Source organism: Amblyomma maculatum, chromosome 1 (genome assembly GCF_055883805.1).
Source record: "Amblyomma maculatum isolate TAMU_Amacu chromosome 1, ASM5588380v1, whole genome shotgun sequence".
NCBI classification, from domain to species: domain Eukaryota; kingdom Metazoa; phylum Arthropoda; class Arachnida; order Ixodida; family Ixodidae; genus Amblyomma; species Amblyomma maculatum.
This window is the reverse complement of record NC_139344.1, coordinates 398,294,949-398,314,540: the sequence shown is the minus strand read 5'-3', so window position 1 is coordinate 398,314,540 and position 19,592 is coordinate 398,294,949.

Here is a 19,592-nt window from a genome sequence, read left to right as displayed (position 1 = left end):
AGTGCTTGTCCTTTGAAGCTGTCGGTATGAAGGGGGGCGACGTGCAAAGTTAGCAGCATCCACCTCCTATTTGCCCATAATAGAAAAAAGTGCTCGCTTACTTCAAACTCAGCCTAAAGCCGCAAAAATTGAATGAGAATGCTCCAAATTCGGGTACGCTTAAGCCATTACTAGCAGATCACTTGTCGCTTTTTACCGCATGCATACAAACCAATGCCTCTGTGCGAGTATTACTTTACCCGCGGGAGGAGTGTTTGTCAGAATCGGCAAGAAGAAATAGTACAAAAAAGAACCACAAAACTTATAATAAAGAACGAAATACAAATAAGGAAAGCCAGTAGTTGTAGCTCACGAATCATTTGGAATCTCCGGTCCACACCTCGAATTTATTCGAAGTTATTTACGTAATCAATCTGACGTTTTTTACGTAAATATAACTTTTTGTACCACTCGGACTTTAAATAAATGTATTTCTCATGAATTAATACTAGGCCCTGTACTCTTTTTATTGTTCATTATTAATCTGCCTGTTTCACTAAATCATACAAAGTGTGTGTTATATGTGCACGATACAACTATTTATGCGTCTCACAGATCCACCGCCACACTTCAGCATATGCTTAACATAGACTTCAATAATATTACCATGTGGTGCAAAAAAAAAACAAAAAAAAAAAAACAAAGCTACAAATCTCAACCAACGACTTTAATGCTATTTCAATCTACTTTCACTTTCATAAATGTTCTACCAACACTGATGATCCATAACCATGCGCGGCCTATCTCAGAAATTTCCAAGTTTCTGGGCGTAATTTTTAACAAGCACTTAAAGTTTCATAACCATGCTCCATCGCTCATTATAAAGTTTCGTTCGGTATTCAGATCATAAAAACCCGTGAATATTTTTAACCTCACATAATACGTTCATTAAATTATGCACACAACCATAGTCACCTTAACTACTGTTTTTCTTGCTAAGGACATATTAAGGACACGCATATTAAGAGACTTCAACGCCTACAGAATCAAGCCATCAGGTTCATGTCATTCAGTTCATTCCAATCACACTCTCTGTCCCTGTACCACAGCTTGAATATACTTCCACTTCCACATTTACTCAGCCTAAAATTGTCCATGATTATGTACAAACTAAAACATCATCACGCTAAATTCGATCCCGCGCACTGTACCACCACGGCGGGGCAAACTTGGATGTATTCGTCTTGAAGCTAGCGTTCTGGTTTAAAGGTCAAATCTTTAGGCTTATTCATAATTATTTTTTTCTGGTCCATTGCATTACCATATGCAAATGCGGAATGTTAAGCAATTCATCAATTTTTGTTTTTGTTTTTTTTTTTGCGATGACGGCATTTTCTGTCTTTTTCGGGCCTTGACATTCCTTTGTATTCATACAGTCGTGCTAAGCTCTCCATTTCATATCCCTTTTATCAGACAGAGGACATAAACCTCTGCTTGATAAGTGCACCGGCTTGTTCTAGATTATTTTCCTTCGGCATACAAAACTTTCGCGTTTGCGGTCCAACATTTCGACCCACATGCCCCCAAAAGCCCTGAAAAATATCCAGCAAGCTTTGGCAAAGATTCCTCCTCATCTTCTCTGCCATCGCGTCTACCTAGATTTTGTTTTTTGTTTTTGTTTCTAGCACCAACGCATTCGACCTTTATGACCGCCTTCCTGCCTGCCTTCCCTCCGGCTGATTGTACGCTGCCCGAGAATGTCTTTGTTTCTCGCAATCGCGGGACTCTGATAGACGCCTCTGGTCTACGCTGCCCATTCCGCACCCGCTACCCTCACACCTCATTTCCGCCAAACCACTCCTCCCATCCCTCTTCCTCCGCTTCTCCTTCAGTTTTTCCTGCTCATACCAGGCCCGCTTCCCCGCTGTCTATACGCTCCCTCGGGGGCATCCCCGTCAATGTTTACCAACCTCAACGGCGGGCCACTGTCTACGACTAGGATTGACGCAGTGCTGTTCATGCGCTCGAAGATCAATGTTGCCTGCGGCTGCGAACGCCTCGAGAGGGGCGTGGGGTTCGGGGCTTTCAGAAGCCGCCATTCGGCGAGGTTTTTGGGCATCGTCGCAACCGAGCTCCGCTGCATCTTCAAGGAAGGCAGCAACGTTACTGGAAAGTAGAGCTCGCACGCTTCACGCGCGATGTGGCAGCGATTCCGATTGACTAGTTCGGCGATATTTTGCTTTATTTTAGTTCCTGGGGTATTTTATTCGCACGTAGTCCGTCAAGCGTCTCTGCACCAGCACGAAGGCTGTTAGGGTGAGTGCAGTAACGGGTCAAGAAGCATTCAAAATAGGCAAGCTGGACCAAAAACCTCCTATACGGGAGAAGTGATTCAGAAGACAGCATGATTAATCAGAGGAAAACGAGGAGGCAGCTTTCCTTGCCAATGATTCATGTCGGTCTTCATCGTCACAGCGCACTACACGACTTTCTAAACCAAGGAATAGAATGCAAACAACCATGGAAGGACAAAGGAAGAGCATACCGGCTACACAATGGCAGTAACTATACCCAACTATAACACGTTCGATCAGGTAAAGGTAGTGCCAAAACATGCGTTCTTGAGACTACAATAAACGACTGCAGACAGCAGACACTGAAAAGTTCATCGTGCTGGTTCAACATGCAAGCAAAAATACAGAAGCTAATATTGCGGTGTGTAAGAAGCGAAATTTGGATGAAAGCAGGAATTGCCCTCTCGCGAAGAGACAATACTTTTCCTGCACGCTTCATTCATCTTTTCCGATGCAGTTCTCCTTTTTCGCCATTGAAAATTGCTGTGATCTGGCATAATTCATGAAGAGTAATGTTTTTTCAACGCACACTGTTGGCCGCTCCAGTTTTCTTGGAAAAGGAATAGTAATATACGCTCCGTGTATAGTTTTTGCGCTAGGACAATGTCCCTTAAAGTTATTCTTGTGGGTTTCTTTATTTTATTGATTGAGCAGTCAATATATCAATAGTTCTATCAATTCCTTATACATCTGAATGCGTTCTCGCAGCACAGAGAGTTTCAACAGCGGTTTTATTTCTGCACTTCGTTCCTCGTACGTGTGCTTTGCTGACTTTCCTGCCTCGCTGTGAGCATTAGACTTTCTTGCTTTTGTTTACGATTGACACATGTGGAATTAATGAGCAAGTCGCGTCAGCTGGTAAAACATCCAGGTACCTATGAGCAGAGATTCTTCAAATCCCCTGTAAAGAACGCACAGAAATTATATATCACCGCGTTTTTACATGGAGCAAATGATGACACGCGGTTTCTGGAGCAGTTGCACCAGCACCTTCGACCCAGATGTCGAATGCGTGAGTCGAATGCATAGTTCGGGGCGCGCCTGTCGCCGGTTCAGGCGACCTCCTTGCTTTTTTTTTTTTGCTTTTTTTTTCTTTTTCTTTTTTTTTTTGCGTGGCAGCCCCGGGGTCATCCGCCTTTCAGACCTGCAGGAAGGATTTTGCCCTTCCTCTAGACGGCGTCATTATCGAGGGTTTGTGTTTATTTCTATCAAAAAAATGCTGTGAAGCACACACATTATTTTCCGGGTTTAGCGGTTGGCATAAAAATATATTGCACATTCAAAAATGCGTTCAATTTATCTACTGATGCACGATGAACGAAAGCGTTTCATCTAGCAGGACTGTTTGTTTGCGCCTTCTAGATGCGTTTTACTATGTCAAGTAGATACTTGTTAGAAGGAAGGGGCGGAAATTGATGATAAATATCCATTGCTGGGGAGAAAGGCATCTCATTTTTAGCACTTTTGCTCAGCAATCGATGATGCGGGAAAAGCGACAAGGAAAGCCATTTTCATATTCGAAGCAAAATTAAAGAAGAAAACTAGATGCTGTTTGAATGCGCATTTTATGGCAAGATGACCTCTTTATAGGTAAAAGGCAAAGTGCACACAACAATTTTGAAGTTAGAAATTCTTCACAGAACTAAAGGTATTCCCTTATTCAAGGGTAGCATGGTAAATAGGAATTTGTTTTTTTTTTATGATTTGAATTGGTTTATAAGAAAATCAATATACTTACATTGTTCATTCCAGTTGTCCCGCCGTCATCCCTTTCTCTTGCCAAAGTTGTCATTTGTTCTTTAGACAGCAGTGACTGCATTTATATCTAGAATTTGTGTTTATTTTAGCATTTTAGAGTTTTGTGTTTCTCTTAACGTCTTTCGTTAGCCTCCATACCTTATAGTCGAATTATCTCCCTATTTGTTGCATTGCATGTTGAATCGATTATTTTCGGAATAGTTCGCATTCCGTATTTTCAATATAAGTGCTTTTATATGCCTAGCTCTTGCACCTAAAGATTAGATAGTATCGTACGAGTAATCTTTTGCCGTACCAAGTCTAACGCACCCATCTTACATCCAGACAAGACGGAATAAAGGCGTGTTCGCTCGATATCGATGGGATAAACATCGAATCTCCTTTTCTTCTCAACCTTCCCGCAGCTCCTAAACCTGGTTTCCGGCTCCGTGTGAAAGCTCCTACTTTCTTATTCTTTTCTTTATCTTCCAAGCTCCATTTTGCTTTGTATACCTCGTGCCAGCGCCCCCATGCCCGTTGTCCTTATCCTGTCAGCGCCTAACGGCCCTCTTCCTGCCAGGGCTTTGCGCCAAGCACTGCCCCTCGATCCCCTTCGTTGTCCCCGGCGTGCGTTGCTTGACGTTCACTCCGGAATTGGCTTTTTTTTTTTCTTATCCTTTTTTTTATGCAGGAAGAACTTCTCGCGTGGGGTTTCTCTGTTGCACTTTCTTTTTTTTTCTATCTGTCGCCTGCTAACGCAGCTTGAGCAGAGTCGAAGCAACCCCTCGATCCCCATTTCCCGAACTTATATCACCCGCCCACAGGACCACGGTCGTCTCTTGGCTTCAAAGAAGGAAAGGGGGGTAGTATTTCCAATATACAAGCCGCCTCGAGCTGATCCTCCTGCTACTCCTTTTACTGCCAGCTCTGCTACTCTTGTCGTGGTAACTGTACCGAGAGGAAACAAAAAAAGACGAGGAAAATTTTCTCGCCCCTTCTTTTTGATAGAGGGTAAAAGTCGATCAGCGCAATTTTTTTTTCTTTATGCCTTAGAAACCCACCCGCTTCGTGCATCGTTTTCTCGCACTCACTATGTCCTGGGAAATGTCGCCTGATCTAGCGGAGACCACCGCCACGTTCAGAACCTGAATGCCATCGTGCTTCCGCCCTCTGGTTAACAGCTTGCGGAACCTCCTCGCAGCCTTTGTATCTAGTCTTCAAGGGTTGTTCTTCCCCACTTTAGTATTTTTCGCATTGCTATTTACTCCTTACAGGCTGTGCCTCGCAAATGTTTTGCACCCAATATTGCTTCTTCCTGCTTCGATTTAAAGGTTTTTGATGGCTCTGGCTTCCTTCTGTGAATCTCGACAGGCCAAGCTTGCTGCAACTTCCTTTAACAGTGAGACAATAGGTGATGTTTGTAATGCACATGGTAAAGGAAATGGTTTAAGCTTCCTGTGCGTAGCAGATCATCATCATTAGTCTGACAATACCAACTGCAGGGCGAAAGCCTCTCCCATGCTCCTCTAACTCAGTCCTGTGCTAGCTGCATCCAATTGGCCCCTGCGAAATTTTTAACCTCATCCGCCCCCCTAACTTTCTGCCGCTCCCTGCTACGCTTTCCTTCCCTTGAAATCCAGTCTGTTACCCTAAGCAACCGTCAGTTATCCTCGCTTCGCGCTACATGTCCTACCCATGCCCATTTCTACTTCTTGATATCCACTAGAATGTCAGTAACTTGAGTTATTTCTCTGACCCACTCTGCACGCTTCCTATCTTTTAATGTTACCCCTACCATTTTTCGCTCCATAGCCCTCTGAGTTGTCCTTAACTTAAGTAGAATCCTTTTCGTTAGCCTCTACGTTCACGCAAATCATCATCATCATCATCAGCCTGATTATACGCACAGCAGGGCGAAGGCCTCTCCCATATTTCTCCACTTAACCCGGTTCTGTGCTAGCTGCATCCACTTGACCCCTGCGAACTTCTTAATCTCATCTGCCCACCTAACTTTCTGCCGCCCCCTGCTACGCTTTCCTTCCCATGGAATCCAGTTTGTTACCCTCAGCGACCATCGGTTATCCTCTCTTCGCACTACATGTCCTGCCCATGTCCATTTCTTCTTCTTAATTTAATTAATTTAATTCTTAATTAATTATGTCCTCTTAAAGTTTTCTTTGCTGCTCTGACTTAGTGGATAATTTATTTATTTATTTATTTATTTATTTATTTATTTATTTATTTATTTATTTATTTATTTATTTATTTATTTATTTATTTATATATTTATTTATTTATTTATTTATTTATTTATTTATTTATTTATTTATTTATTTATTTATTTATTTATTTATTTATTTATTTATTTATTTATTTATTTATTTATTTATTTACAGATAGTGCTAGCTGTGGCAAGGTTAAAGAACAGTGATTTACGCTAAATACATCGTAAGAATCAGAAAACAACGCACGTGGTCAAAATTGCGACGCAAACTGCTCAGTATAAAGGTTCGCACTAGAGCAATATGTGATCTCGCAAATTAAGAACCAGTACCGCACAACACTGCAAATTGCAAAAGCTGAGCGATTATTTAACGAAACAATGATCTAGATTGGTCAATGGGCATTTGGCGAGCACATTATGTAGAGGAGATCGGATCTCGCTAATATCTTCCAGAAAAAGAACGCGAGCTCTAAAGGCCCCGTAACACTATTTTACTTTTATGGCCCTAACGATTATCAGTTTAGTTATGACATCGTGAGCTACTCTAAAGCTTGATTTAAGGAGGCTGTGGAATCTTACAAAAATCTCACTGCCACGTTTTGTTTCTCGAGAGCCCTAAGCTTACTTGGAAAAGTAAGCATCTGTGGAAGTCAAGATACCTCGCTCATGTGAAGCCAGACTTTCTGTTTGTGTGCGTTAGTAGGAATTAAACTGGAGTAGAAGAAACACTCTCGTTAATCTTTTTTCTTTTGTGGTGGGTTTACAGAGGTTGATTTCGCGCCAAAAAAGAAAAATAATATGGACATTATTAAGTATAAAAGGCATGCCAGAACATGCCAGGATGTTTTTCACCGAGTTTTTTTCTGACGGTGTATTCTGAATTGACGATGAACGAAATGAAAACTTAAAATATGGCACAACAGCTACAAACGACCTTGTCAATAACGCTGAGAACTTAAGTATTAGAAGATCAATTCACGTTACAGACGTTAGCCAACTTTTTAAACATTTACTTTATGATGACGGTTTGCTGGGCGAGTTGGTTAATGACTTGAAAGCCACTACGGCGCAACGAAGACGACAAAGGAAAAAAAAATTCGCATGTGGTGACCATTTTTTACTTTATCGTCTCAAGTTTCGGAATCTCTTTTTATCCCCATTTATGCTTTCAGCGACTATCTTACTGCGCCGAAGAGACGGAGCCAGACTTTCCAGAACGGCCCTTAGGTCCTTCGACAGCCCCATTTTTCTTCTTTCTTGGCACTTTGTTCTTGTAACATTTCTGTGCCACTCACTGCCATATAAATGTTACCGTTGACAAAGAACTCGAGAGCCTTGAAAACATACACACGCACGCATAATAAGACATGTCTGTTTTCATTTGAATGAAACGCTATCGTTAAGGTTGTTAATAGCAGACAGTCGCTATATCCAATTTTCTAACATAAACTTGCACGTACATCCTGCCATACATAAGCTTTTTTATGTGGGCTGAACGTTTTCCTCGGTGCTCAGTGCACGTTTTAGAGCTGACAAGTGCGATGAAAAGGCAGTACTGGACGCGAAAAGTGTGCACCCGAATATGCGAGACGCGTGCGAACCCATTGCTTAGCTAGAGCTAAGCATTGACTTTCAGTAATTAGGATCGCGTTATGCTCACTGGAACTATTTTCGAGTTCGTGACTGCAGAACTTACAGAACTCCCTTAATTTACCTGATTGAATCAGTGCTTCCTAGTTAGGCTTCCGATCTCTAGCCAAGCAGAATGCAGGCTACGCTAAAATTAGACCGATTTGAACAGAAATCATTTAGGAGGAATGTGCAACCAAACATAATTTATTCAGCAGCTGCCAAGGCAACCGTGCAATAATAGCCTACTTTAAGTCTTGAAGCGGTAAATATACTAATCAAAGTGTATCACGTATGGTTTGGTTCGTACTGCGCAGGTTTCAAATTATTTTAGTGTCGTTTTTGCATTCCATCCAGCCTTCGTGAGTACACAGTGTATGCTCTTTAGTTAAGATGTGTACACGCAGTGTTAACGTACCCTAAATGCCAATTTTTATAGTTTAAAAACGAAAGACCATTACTGCGAAGAGCAAAGGAAATAAAAAATTGGGAAAAACCTAATACAAGGGTAGGAGGCGACAGCAGCCTTAATAACTTCCGTCAGCGGCTTCTGTTGTGGACTATCGTTCGCGTACATTGACCCTTCAAAGACGCGCACTCTGCTACATGACCAGTCGCTACACCCTCAACTAATGCCTCACTGCTCTTACACGTATTCGTGAATATATAGTCGTCAGTTACCACATTATGCGAGAGATCATTCGATATATAGATAGAAAGTTCCACTTTGTCCAAGGCGTAACAAGCGTGCCAATGTGGACCAGTATCAGCGTCTCTGACTCGCTATCCAACTGACTCCGGGTTTTATTAGCATCTCACCCTAAATTTTAATTTAGCGAAATTAATTTACTTTTCAATTCCGTCGCTACATGTGTGGCGTCCAACCTTTTCTCTGCGCGGCTTTTCTTTTTCTCTCAGTGCGCTGAATGATTCGGCGCCACCGGTCTGTTTCCTTAGCGAAAGCTTTCAAAGCTGTCGGATTAAATATGAGTGACCCAAGGCGCCCACGCTTGGGGCACTCATATTGGACACTCAAGGTGTACGGATGCGGAACTTTACGCGATGTTGATGAGTCATCGCAGGAGTGGTTGTAAACTGGGCCGTAATTAAAGTTTGAGAAAGTTACTGGAAATTAATTTCTCGGACTTTCGCTACATCTCTACGGCATGACAGATACCGGTGTAAAAAAACGCTGAAAATAGGCCCCGCCTGACGGCAGGCATCCCGCCGCCATTACATATTGAGTGGGTCCCACAGAGCCTGCCGAATTCTCAATGTTCGTGCACAATCAATGATCCGCGCGCTAAAAGCAAAAGTCTTCTCTGGTTTCTGGCATAAAACGAGTTACACGACTTTCTATAGTATCATCATCATCATCATCATCAGCCTGATTATACCCACTGTAGGGCGAAGGCCTCTCCCATATTTCTCCACTTAACCCGGTTCTGTGCTAGCTGCATCCACTTGACCCCTGCGAACTTCTTAATCTATAGTATGCCTTATGGCAAGTTAACAAAATAAAAAAAAATACTCACTCACCTTAATTTGGGCAACATCACCCTTTCTTTAATCAAGGAAAGAACACGTCCTTCGCCGCAAGCTTGACCTTGCCCCTTCGAGTGCGCTTACCCTTCCCCTTGGTGTTACCCGTGCAGGGGAGGTAGTGCTTCGGCGGATAAGGGATGAGGTTGCCCTCACTCCTGACGTCACTTGGACAAAGCCCCAGTTTCGGTATCTCTTTTTTCGACCTGTGTGTCCAATATTCAGATGCAAAGCTATTGAAGAAGATATCACCACTTGCTGAGGGACTTCCCAAAATTGAAGCCTACACCAATCCGGAAGCTGATACTAGTGAGTCTTTCAACGAACAGGAACCACAATATCGCTCACCTCAGGACTTCGTAAAATCAATCAATATTTGTTTTATTTCTTTAACCAAATAGTCAATCTTCATCGCATGACCCGTCGATACCTAGCTGAGACAATAAATATCGCTTATGGACAAAACGGCATTTACGTAAGACGAAAATTCTTTTCCCATTTGTTTTGTAGCGATCATAGATTTGCGATTTATTTGTACCAGTACGCTGCGATTAAGAGCAGCTCATTGTCTGTGTACTTCACTCATTTCATTGCAGAGATGACGCTTAGTGGCACAGCTTCCTTAAGCTTTGTTCTGATCATGCAAATGCTTTTATAGTCGTCATTTGCTTGAACAAGTTAACAATAATCCCACTGGCGGTTCTCTGATGAGCCTCTAAAAAGCCTATAATGTATTGTGTGTATGGGTGGAATTAAATTCGACTATTACAAGCCACAGGCACCTGTGCTTAAAGGAAGAGGCAGAATGCAAGGCAACTATGCTTAAGGGAAATGAATGGCACATGGAGATCACTGCGAAATGGACTATTGCCAGCTATTACGGGAGAAGTCTCGAAATTTCAGGAAACTAAGAAGAAAGGCTCATAAAAAGGAAACTAAAACAACCCATAAGAGAAATTTCTATGTGTTCGAAGACGGTTCAAATATTATTCCCGCTGGGCACAAAATGACCATTAACGTATTGTCTGCATTGCATGTACTATACGTCAATACAATTAAAACCTGGTTCTGAAGCAGTGCTTATATAGAAATTCGAAAACTGCGACTTTCATTTTTTTATTCTTACTGCAAGGCTCGCGACGGTAATACACAATTCTGCATGGCGTAAGTGGCATCGCCCATGCTGTGGGGCGATGATGCCGGAAACAGGGCAAAGCAAGCATTAAAGAAAAAAAGGGAGGGGGATTTAACAAACATGCTTCAGTAGCTACACCACATTCTGCCAGAGAACATACATGGCAAGGAATATATATGAAACATGTTGTGACTAATAAATCCTCCTGCGCATTGCAATGGCGTTGGAGACCCTGTACTATACGATGAGGGGCTTCGCTAGCGTCAATATGAGGCTAGACGTCTCACAGCAGCCGCTTTTATCGATGCTTTGCATATGTGCGTGAAAAGTGGCTGCCAATCAATCGCACTTTTGTGGTTGGCAATATGCTTTCTATATTTGAGGTGGCCATGTCAAAATTTTCATTTATTTGTTTTCTATGTGACATCGGCACCGGCACCATGAATAACATTACAACCTAGATACGCTTCGACAGCGTAAGTGTAAGGGCTGCAAAATTATCTGTGTACCGGAGCAGCGGCTTTTTCGGTGACCTTCTTTCATAATCATCTGCATCCGAACGTAGCGAAATCAACTGTTATGGTGGCTGCCGGCGGCTTCACAGCCGTCGCAATTGAAGCAGACACTGTTTTCAGGTTGCTCAGTCGGACTTTAGTCAGTAAGTAGTGTCCATCTATGTAATCCCCTCAGCCTTCGCTGCAGTAAACGCAGACGACCGGTTGTGTGATTATTTGCGAACAGACGTGCAGAAAATATTAAATTTAGTAACTGGTGATCAAAGACGCTTGTAGACAGACCATGCAGTGTGAAGTCTTCCTTCCTTTTGACGCAGTGCAAAGCGTCAGCCTCGCGAATTTTTGTTCCCATAGAATACTAACCGGCGTCCACAGCTTAGCAGTTCGACTTCTGTTCAATAAACCGCCTCGCACAAGGCTTAAATGCCGGTTTCAACGACTAATAAAAGGTGATTAAATATCGATTCTCAATAAATTGCTTCAGGCAACTTGGGACGTCACCAAAAAACAGAATTTCAACCTGCGCTGGGGATCACATATGTCCTGAACTAACTGTACGTTTTCAATGAAGCATTTAAATTGTCGAAAACTTCGCAGCTTCCCCATATGCAGTCTTAGCAAAGTAATACTCAGCCTTGCAGAAAAATATTGAGCCATGAGATGTTAAGGTCAGTGTAAACGCTAGGGCATCATTCTGGTCAGAACTCACCATCATCTAGAAAATTGTAAATCAGTAGTTTCCGTGGTTCTCAGCGACCGAGTTGTACGACCTTAGGGTTCTGAAACTAAACGTTAATTATTTACTAGACCACTTTTGCAAATTTAAATTAGGTATGATGCCCACGGGTATTCTCATTTGCATTAACCACATGCACCCAGACAGAAAAACATCAACGCCAATGCCGTTTTATTTCTCACAAAAAAAATCCTCAGCTTCACCGCCACAATCAGAGGCAGAGCAGGAAATTGCTCACTAGCCGCCATTCCCGCAGTATTTTTTTTTTCTCTCAAAAGTGTGCTCTAAAGCCGGGCAACAACAGGTAAACTGCGAAAACGAGTCCGAGAAAATGCCTGTGCCAATTCACAGCAATCCTTCCTCGTGTAGTTGTAAGTTTTGCCCCCAGTTCGCATTCCATGAATTGTGTGCGAGGTTAACCTATGGGAAAGCCATTTATTAGAGCCAGACGTTCAAATGAGTTCGCGAGGAACGTGCCGGAAAACTTCTCCCGAACTACTCAACGAATTATCAGGGCCGATGTAAGCCCGTAGCCCCCGCACCATCACCCCGCCACAGTAACTGCAGCTAGCATAGCCGGCTTCGTCTAAGAGGGCATTCTAAATTGAGGTCTGTGAAGACAAAACTTCGGCCGCTTTTAAAAAAAAGTGAATTGTAATTCAGAACAGTGCTCAAGCTTAGTTTCCTTCAAGTTCCTGAGACAGTTTCAGCAGAAGGAGCAGAGTTCTAAAAGCTAATTTTGTAGCCGGCTCTTTCTCGCGTAACACGCGACATTTTCCAATAATATGCGTTGTGGGGCTAGTTGGTTCATTCTCAGATTGGTTTTATGCGCACAAAGAGACGACACCTGTCTCCCTTGTCTTTTTGTGTCGTCTTTTTGTGCGCATAAAACCAATCTGACATTTTCCAAGTAGTCCTCTACTGCGCCCTACGCTCGTACAACATTTATGTTTGCACGAAAAGGTGAATGAGAAATAATGCAAATTTTTCCAACTACCTGGAAGACTCGCGCGTTGTTGTTTCACGTAGTTTGGAATGCGCCCTGCTTATACACAATCTGCAGTAGTAGCATGCGTGTGAAGTGTAAAACCCTAATTCAAGTAAAGCAGAATGCTCGCACTCAGTCATACCGCTTGCTATCGTTGACTGTTTATCTCGAAAAGAAAACAGAGACCGCTAAATTCGAGAAAATTGCTGGAAGAAAAGATACACAACAACAGTGTGTCATTATTTAACATTTCTTTGTACATTCCTTATTTTTCATTATCCTCCTCAGCCTGACTATACTCACAGCAGGGGCGAAGGCCTCTACCATATTCTCTATATTAACCCGGTCCTGTGCTAGCTGCATCCACTTGACCGCTGCGAACTTCTTAATCTCGTCCGCCCACCTAACTTTCTGCCGCCCCCTGCTACGCTTTCCTTCCCTTGGAATCCAGTTTGTTACCCTCAGCGACCATCGGTTATCCTCTCTTCGCACTACATGTCCTTCCCATGTCTATTTCTTCTTCTTAATTTCTACTAGAATGTCGGTAACTTGAGTTATTTCTCTGACCCGCTCTGCACGCTTTCTATCTCTTAATGTTACCCCTACCATTTTTCGTTCCATAGCCCTCTGCGTTGTCCTCAACTTGAAAAGAAACTTCTTCGCTAGCATCCACGTTTCAGCCCCATAGGTGAGTACAGGTAAGATGCAACTGTTGTATACTTATCTCTTAAGCGATGCCGGTAAGCTGCTAGTCATAATCTGCGAGTGCTTACCAAATGCGCTCGACCCAATCTTACTCTCCTAGTTATTTCCCTTTCATAGCCCGGATCTGCGGTTACTACCTGTCCTAAGTAGACATATTCGCTTACTACTTCCAGTGCTTCGCTACCTAACGTGAACTGCTGTTCCTTACAGAGACTGTTGAACATTACCTTAGTGCTATGTATATTGATTTTCAAGCCTACCTTTCTACTTTTTCCTGCCCAGGCATTCAATCATTCTTTGCAGTTGATCCCCTGAGTAGCAAGGCAATGTGATCAGCAAATCTCAGATTACTGAGGCATTCTCCATCTACCCCTACCCTAACTGCTCCCATTCTAATCTCTGAATAATTCCTTTAAGCAAGTTGTGAATAGTACTGGGGAGACCGTTGTCTCCTTGACGGACATCATTCCTTATAGTAATTTTGTTACTTTCCTTATCCAGAACTATTACTGCTGTGCAGCTACTATCTCTCTCTCTCTCTCTCTCTCTCTCTCTCTATATATATATATATATATATATATATATATATATATATATATATATATAGGCGTTGGATCCGGGGTAAGATGTTCACGGCGAAAAACACTTGAATAATCAATTAATGCTATGCATAAGGGCTGATTATATTCCGAGAATCCTCCTATCAACCGGTTGATGGTATAAATACGATCGATAGTAAAGTACGGTTTCCGAAAACCAGCTTGATCTTTTGCTTTGTTTAAATACCTTGTACGTAACAGACAGTAAGCTGATTGGTCTAATTTTTCAAGTCCTTAGCGTCATCTTTCTTATGAATTAAAGTAATGTTTGCGTTCTTCCATGGTTCCGGTAGCGTCGATGCCACCAGGCACTGCGTTTACAAGGTAGCCAGTATTGCTAACATGACGTCCCCCCCCCCCCCCCTACGTCATTCAAGAAATCTGTAGTTACCTGATCCTCTCCAACTGCTTTCCCCTTTTCATAGTTTTTATTGCTTTCTTAACCTCATGCTTCATCACTAGCAGAACATCTGACTGCTTTTCCCTACCGCCAATCTCATTATTGTCCGGACTATTTGGCTACTGTAGAGATCAGTACAGAAATCCTCGGCTACTTTGACTATCTTGTTCATATTCATTATGATGTCGCCCGTCTTGTCTCTTTGTGAATACATCTGATTTTTGCCTACGCACAATTTCTTCTTCATTGCTTTAAGGTTTCCCCCGTTCTTTCTAGAATGCGGACGTTTTGTCCATGTTATATTAACGCTTATTGATTAGCTTTCATACCTCTACCAATTCTATGTGATCTGATAGATTAGAAGCTTTCATACTTCGGCGTTTCTTAATCAAATCTTTCGTCTTTACTTTTAGCGATTAGTTTACATCAATATTCATAAAATAAACAAACTTTAAAAAAATATTCAACAGGTAGGCTAATTATGAGAAAAAGATGCAAGTTTGTTGCTCGTAAGGCGAGCCAGTTGAAGTTCTCTGCGAAGTTCGGCTTTAAATTTTGCACAATAGATGGAAGAAGGAGTGAGGAGCATGAAACGTTTAGTTTGATTTCTGGGGCTTAACGTCCCAAAGCGGCTCAGGCTATGAGAAAAGCGGTAGTGGAGGGCTCCGGAAATTTCCACCTCCTTGGGATTCCTTAACGTACACTGACACCGCAAAGCACACAGTTGTCTTGCTTCTCGTCACCATAGAAAAGCGACCACCACGGCAGAGATTCGATCCCGCATCCATTGTCACAGCCATCAAGTGCCCTAACCACAGCACCACCGCAACACCGCGCGCGTGAACACTGTTTACAGTTCAGGAATGTATGATAAAATAAAAGAAGCTCAGGATGTGCTTGAACAGAAGGTGAACGCAGCTTAACATTATTACTATAATACTTCACTGCCCAACTTCATTAAAAATGATCCTGATAAATTCTGGAATCATATGAAGGAGAAAAAGAAATCAATTCCGCAATTAACAGTGGATGACACACTGATAACTGATGACATAGATATAGCGCAACACTTTAATGAATATTTTCAAAGTGTCTTTTCAGTATCAAATGTTATTACCGGGTTTTCCAAGAAGCGTGAATTTGATGCCAGTTTTGTTTCTTATGCTGGTATTGTCAATATGCTGGTAAATCTAAAAACCAAAACTACATGTGGCCCTGACGAAATACCGAATATCTTCCTAAAGCGGTATTCTGAACATGTCGCGAAATTTCTTGTTAAAATTTTTTCTGTTTCACTTTCGTCGGGGGAGCTCCCGGCTGACTGGAGGGTGGCCCGAGTTGTTCCGGTATTCAAAAAGGGAGATCGAAAAATACTCCAAAATTATCGCCCCATCTCTTTAACATCTCAATGTTGCAAGCTCTTGGAGCACATTGTGGGAAATTGCATCAATGAATTCTTGGGTGAAAACAATGTGCTTACAGAGTTTCAGCACGGTTTCAGAAAGGGTTATTCTACTGTAACACAACTGGTATCCGTAATTCATAATTTTGCGTTATCCCTCGACAATAATGGACAAATAGATGTAATATTTTTAGATTTCACCAAAGCGTTTGACAAGGTGCCGCACGACAAATTAATATTTAAACTAAGAATGATTGGCATACCTGACATTTTTGTACACTGGATTATTGCTTACCTCACTAAACGAACGCAGTACGTTCAAATTGGCGAATGCAGCTCGGCCATTCTTCCAGTCACGTCCGGGGTGCCCCAAGGTAGTGTTCTGGGTCCCCTGTTATTCCTGATATATATTAATGACATCGTGAACGCTGTGAGTCCAGGTGTACAAATGAGACTGTTTGCTGATGATTGTATTTTGTATAAAGATGTAACAACTCCACGTGATCACATTGTCCTTCAAAATGATTTAAGCAACATATTAAATTGGTGCAGTGAATGGGGGATGTTGATAAACCCTGACAAATCAGTATTCCTCCGTGTTACTCGTAAGAAAGCCCCGCTTGTTTTCTCTTACTCCCTTGGTTCTTCACCACTGCGCAGTACTAACAGCTACAAATACTTGGGTGTTACCTTAACTTCTACTCTGTCCTGGAGCTTACATATTAACACTATCTGCTCCTCTGCCTTCCGCAAACTCTGTTTCTTGAGACACAAACTAAAAAATGCACCCTCTTCCGTAAAGTTACTCTCTTACATCTCTTTCATTAGACCTAAGCTAGAGTATGCATGCATAGCATGGGACCCTCACACTAAGTCTGATATCAAGCACCTTGAGAAAATACAAAGAAAATCAGTTCGGTTTATATTTAATAAATTCGCTAGGTTTGACTCACCCTCTCAAACAATGATAGAAAATTCTATTCCCACACTTGAATCCCGCAGAAAACAGCTAAGGCTAGAATTCCTTTCTCTCCTGATAAATAACAAGCTTGCAATAAACCAGTCCCCTTATATATCTCCTGCATCAACACGCTATACGAGACATCATCATCCTGACTCACTGACGCCCTATTATGCTCGAACTAACACGTTTATGTTTTCCTTTTTCCCTCGCACAATATCAGATTGGAACGCTAATTTACAGATGGCCATGCATTGCGATTAATATTGTATAATTTCTTATTACTTTTGTTGTTGTTCTTTGCTCTTTTTTGTACTCAACTATGCCCCTCTGCTTGGACCCAAGGGTCTGCAGTATGTAATAAATAAATAAATACCAGACTAGATTGTATTCTACATTGTGAATAAGCCAGCGCTGTAAACGAGCAGGAAAGAAAAAAGAACTAAGACATAACACACTCACCCCCAATATTTAACAAAGTTATTAAATATGGATTCCCATGAATTTGAGATTGTGATGTCCTCATAAAGAACTACCAACAAAAAAAAAAAATAATAGATTTGAGTTGGGTGAGTGTGCATGTACACCATTCATCTATTTACCACATTAAGGCAAACGCTTGTTCTACAGCGTGGTCATCTAAAGGCTGTTTAGACTGCAAGCTCCTATTCTCGCTTAGAGACTATACGCCCTTTATTTTTTTTTTTTTTTCAGATTCTCACCTTAATAATCCTGTCGCGCTATAAGAGAACGCTGGCTTTTGAGAACGATTCACTATATGTCGCAGAAAATTCTCGTTAATCCTCTGCGCTGACAGAGGTTTTAAGTCCGTTCTTTAAGCACTTTGTCACGGTTGCCTTCATGCCATTGTAATACTTATCAATAGGATAATTTCCATTCGAGTATGAGCCGACGTATAAACTAGTAATTGTGCCACTAGTTCTTGCGTGGAAACGAACTCCCAGCCTAAAGAATTATGTCTCCAAAGTGTTCAAGAAGTTCTCTTTGCAGTCGCTTATACGCATGAATTAAGTATCGAACAGTGCCCGTTTTTAGCAATGCGACTTTTATACCTGTATGCGGGGATGTTGGCAGCGGCGATCGCGTTCTCTTTTTATAGAACCGCGACGGAGGCCGGTTAATTTATGACGCCAGCGTGTTTGGACGGCCGGTCAACATTTCCCTATATGGCGTCCTCCATTTCCGAAAGCTCCAGCTTTGCCTGAATACATTAAAGCTCACTAAAGGCCCCGCTAGCCTTCCATGTGTTTATTCGCTTACCGGACTCACAGCCGAAAATTATTCACGCCCTGAGTCGGTTACCGATTTAAGAGGGGAGGTTATTCCAGCTCGTTCATCTCACGTTCCTATAATCTTTGCTAATTTACTGATTCAGAGAGGCTGCTGTTCATCACCCATTTTGTCAGATATTGCCTTTTCTGAAACTGCAGTTCTCCATCACCGCTACACCCGGTGATTAATCGTGCTGGTACGCTATCTTGCGTTAGCGCAAGGATCAATTTGTGATATTTGGCGAACGCTTTGAAGATTCTATTCAAACATCATATACTTCTGAAATCGAACGCTGCTTTTAAAAAGTGTGGTATTCTCCACTACGATAGTTCTCGTAGCCTAATCGTACAAATGCTGCGCTCAAATACCACCACTACCAGTTCGCTGCTTTGATCGCCTTCAATAGAGAGTGGCACTAATGATTAGAATGTACCCTGACAAATAATATCATCTCAGTAAGTGAAGGAAATATATACAAAGCACCGCTGTGACCGATACTACGATTGCAAACATTAGTTTTGTATCTATATAAAATCGGCAATCTTAAATGCTTCTTTGAGAATGTTTTTTGTACTTGTTCGAAATCGCTTTTTTCCCATCTATTTTTTCTTACAGGCACCTGCAGGGTTCGCACCAATCACAATAAACGCACGCCTACGTAGAAAAGTGCGCGACCAACACGGAGTAAAATGAAAGTAGTAACAATATCGATTAGGTGTCCAGTCTTCTTCGCTTGTGCTACAAGGCACGTGATTGTTTTCATGAATCGCCGTATGGCGGGAAAAAGACCTACCAGTGACTGACAGGTGCCCTCATTGTGACACTCCACCTGACGTCTGCGATGTGCGCCACTTGTTGTGGACGTGTCCATCAACAACGCACATCAGGCAACGGATAATCATGAAGGTGGGCCTGCGGTGGAATCACGATAGTGATTATGAGAAATGGACAATGGACAATCGCTATACTGCCAACCTTCTCGAATTCATAAGCACAACTGGACTGCACTCCTTCTTTTAACTTTCTATCTCCTGCATCCCATTCCCCCTTTCTCAACTTATGCCTTGTGGCAAACTCTTCGGAAAAAAAAAAATGAATCGCCGTATAGTAAATGTGTTTGTATACTTCTTTCTAACAAACCCAATTTGCTGACTTCTGCAGCTCCCTCTGCACATCTGTCGATCCACGACAGCGACACGTGTTAGCCTCGTCAGCACACAGGGGGCATTAGCACCATTAGGGAGTCACTGGGAGGCCTACTCGACCCATCACGTCACGGCTGCGCTGGCCTGCCGCGTCAGAAGTCAGCCAATGTTGTGGCGTGTGTTATCGAAGCTGTACAGAGTAGAACGACCAGCGGCGATGGCGGGGCCTGTTCATCGCATGCTCGCTA